The sequence below is a fragment of the Sesamum indicum genome, linkage group LG13 (assembly GCF_000512975.1).
Source record: "Sesamum indicum cultivar Zhongzhi No. 13 linkage group LG13, S_indicum_v1.0, whole genome shotgun sequence".
Taxonomy (NCBI): domain Eukaryota; kingdom Viridiplantae; phylum Streptophyta; class Magnoliopsida; order Lamiales; family Pedaliaceae; genus Sesamum; species Sesamum indicum.
In genome coordinates, this window is record NC_026157.1 from 4,237,615 (window position 1) to 4,241,584 (window position 3,970).

The 3,970-nt window shown below is 33.3% G+C and overlaps 1 pseudogene; it reads left to right on the forward strand.

Annotated features, from left to right (window-relative positions):
* Positions 601 to 2,979, forward strand: LOC105176426 (annotated as a pseudogene).

A 3,970-nucleotide genomic window follows, 5' to 3' on the forward strand; every position in this document is an offset into this window, starting at 1 on the left:
CACTCTTATTTTGATGATCGTAGAATTTTGTAAATTTAATCGAATGCATTGTAATTTGAGAAAAAATGATATTATATAATTGATTAATTAAGAAAACAAATTCTTAATTAATTGTCACATAATTTAAAATTTTGTTATATATAGTTTTTATCATAATAAAGCAAACCCGTCAATAGCACGGACATACATTAGTATATATATATATATGAGTTGGGGTTGGTAAGTTCCAATTTAAAATAATAATTGAATAAATTAAGGCTTAAAATTCTCCTCCAACTATTGTGCACTCAATTACCATCATTTCGTCTCTGTTGATAAAGTCGCTAAAAGCTAATAATGATTGATCAAATCTTGCAACATTATATTTAATGTGTTATAAAGGTAAGTAAAAGCGTGATTCATCAATATTTAACATCCTCTTTTTCTTTTTCTTTTTTTCCTTTTCAGAATTATTACCAGTCAAATTCTCTCTCTCTCTCTCTCTCTCTCTCTCTCTCTCTCTCTCTCTCTCTCTCTCTCTTCATTTTTAGGACACAGACACAGACTCACGTGTGAGTTGCTGTAGATATATGTGATTGGATGCAAGTTGGTCTTCTTTTTAATTCTTTTGCTGAATCCTTTAAATGGAGACCAACCACAGCTTCTTTTACCTATGCCCTCTCTTTACGTGTAGTTCTCCTGTGAGGAAAAGGGAAAAAGTGTGTTGATCAGACAAAAATTGCAAGAGAGAGAAAGTAAGAAAGAGAGAGAGAATGGCTCTGGAGGCTGTGATTTACCAGCAAGATCCTTTTACCTACGGCGGCAGAGACTACAATTACACGGCGGCAGTGGGAGGCTACGGCTTCGGCCTCGGCCTCCAGCAGGCCATTCAAGAAGAGAATCCAGCTACTCAAAATCTTGTTGATATCAAGGGAGAACAGTTTTCCAACGGGTACTGGGATTCTCCTCCGCCTTCTTCTGTTGCTCAGAACACCACCTCCTCGCCGGAGACTTGTGGCGGAGCCGCACCCGGAGATGGGTTCTTTCCGGGATCAGGAGTATGCTCCCCCCCGGTGGCGGCTGGCAGGCGGAAGAGACGGCGGACTAGGAGCTTGAAGAACAAGGAGGAAATGGAGAACCAGAGAATGACTCATATTGCGGTGGAGAGGAACCGCCGGCGACAGATGAATGACTACCTCGCCGCCCTCCGCTCCTTGATGCCACCTTCTTATGCTCAAAGGGTATACCCCCCCACCCCCACCCCCCAACAATAGAAATGCATAAATATTTAAAAATAGAACTGAAACTAATTATTGTACGTATTCGCGTATGCATGCATATATTTTTGTGTATGAATTTGTTTGGTAGGATATGTTTGTACCTCTCTGAGTCGCCTCCTAGTCAATTCAATTTTTGTTGTAAATCATATTTTATCTCCTATTTTATTAAATATATATGCTATGTATATAAAAATAATATTATATATTTTATTTAAAATAAAATTTTATACACGTGATATGTGTATGTTGAATGAAGTTGGGGAAGGAACACGATTTGCAATAGAAAAATTTAATCCCCTTGTTGGTAAATCAAATATTGCCTAACCTCAAAAATAAATAAATTATTAATGTTACTATTTCGTGTAATATAGCATAATATATGTTATTTAATATTTTCACATGCGCTCGAGATCAATTTTTTTTATAAATATTATTATTAAATATATTTTTGTGTATTATTTGAATCTGTTAGGGAGATCAAGCGTCGATCGTTGGTGGTGCAATAAATTTCGTGAAGGAGCTAGAACAACTTCTCCAATTTCTCGAGACTCATAAGTCGACTGACCAACAACATCAAGACGTCCCAAGCTCGGACGTATTCTCTAACTTTTTCACCTTTCCGCAATACTCGACTCATCCAAGCAGCAACTCCACGCCGGCTGCTGCAGATGCAACAGCCGAGAGGCGGGCGGGGATTGCGGGGATCGAGGGGGCCGGGGGGGGGCGCCGGAATGCAATCTATTGGCCTCACAATTCTCCACCTCAACATCACCACCGTTGGTCAGTCAGTGCTCTACTCTTTCAGTGTCAAGGTAATAAATGTTGCTAGATTTCCAATTTTGCCCTTGTCCGTACACTGATCAAGAATCTTTACATGGAACATAAGCACGTGCCACCCACAAGACAGAAAGATGCAAAACACATCACTTGTACTAAAATGATCGCCTCAAGTTTAAGGGACTGTTTGGGTTTATAACTAATTTTTTTATATTTTTAAACTACTTAAACAAAAATAATTAATGCAAATACTATTTCAAAAACAAATCTTTTTGTCCACATTGAAATATGTTTATAAGTATATTTTCAGTGAAATTCAAACACTGTATATAAAAATAATTAAATACCGAAAAATAAACAATAGATACAAATTGTAGAATGACATATTTAAGTGAATTGAAATTTTATACGCAGGTGGAGGAGGAATGTCAATTCAGTTCAGTAAACGAAATCGCTACGGCTGTGCATAATTTGGTGGGAGTGATCCAAGAAGAATCTACATCGATCAGGGACATGAGCCAGCCAGACGACCCACCGGAGAGGGTGGAGGAGGGATTTATTTTGTCAAATTAAATTAGCTAGAAATTAATTTATATATAATGACTTGCTTTGCATAAAATTAAAAAATATATATATTTAGGCAAGAATTTTTATTTTAAAATTTTGTCTTAATTTATATTTTTATGTTTTTATGTAGGGTGGAGCGTATTTGGGGACAAATTTAACTAATCATATAATGTTGCATAAATTTGCCAACTAGAAATTAAATAATTATTTCAAGACAACAAATACCATGTTGTAATGATGAACATCAAGGCAACGACAACGAAAATGGCTAAGGTCTATTTTTGGTCTATAAACACAATAATTTAAAGCATGAATCATTTTTCATGAATCTAATGATGTGGATGGATTGGATCATGGGGACATCCTCCAATCATGATTGAATTTCCTACCAAAATTATTTATATGATGATGATCGATCATATTAAAATTATTAATCTAAATATTTGACAATAATAATAATAATTTAATTTTTTAAAAATTATCCATAATTCATATTTTTCCGTACAATTCTCATTATAAATGAAATTTTATTAATTTTTCTTGTCATAAAATAAAAATGATCATTTTTTAATATACATAACTAGTAATAATTTTTATACTATTATTTAAGTTTGTGTCACATTAACTATTTTTATTTTAGTTTCGTAGTGCTTTGAATTTTTCAGGAAGAAAAATTCTATTTTTGATGGATGATGTAAAAATTACTGACATATGTATTTCTTCTTTTTTTTTTTTTAACTTTATGTACACAAATAATTGAGAATAAATAAAATTATCCAATTTATATATAATTTGATAATATTTTAGGGAAGATCACATTTGTCCCTCTCCGGTAATACCTATATATTTAAAATAGAGGAAATAGCATTTTTCGGCTCGTAATTTGGAAGTTTTTACTTTTGTGCATATTGATGACATGATTATCTTTTTTGGTACAGTAATTATAATTCAAAATACTTCAAAAGTACTTTTTGGAAGCCAAAAGCTAAAAAGCACTTTTTTAAAGTGCTTGCAAAATTGTCAAAATATTTATGTATCACTAGCAAGTGCACTAGCTATCAAGTAGTATAATAAATATCAATTCCATGAAGATTTAAATGAAATAATTATCAAAACTATGACTAATGTACAATTATTTGGATGATCGAGAATCAATGGATGGATTATGACTACGAAAAATATCTACTAAAGAGAACAAGATAAACAAAAGTATTGCAGAAAATTTGATAATGAGAAAAATGCTAAGGCTATAGATCCACCTAATTGATTCAATATGCGCAATTTAACAAATAAATCTAACATGCAAGTGTTTTCATATACCGAGGTTCTTCCCAAATTAATTCGATGCACTCTTTGAGCTATACCAA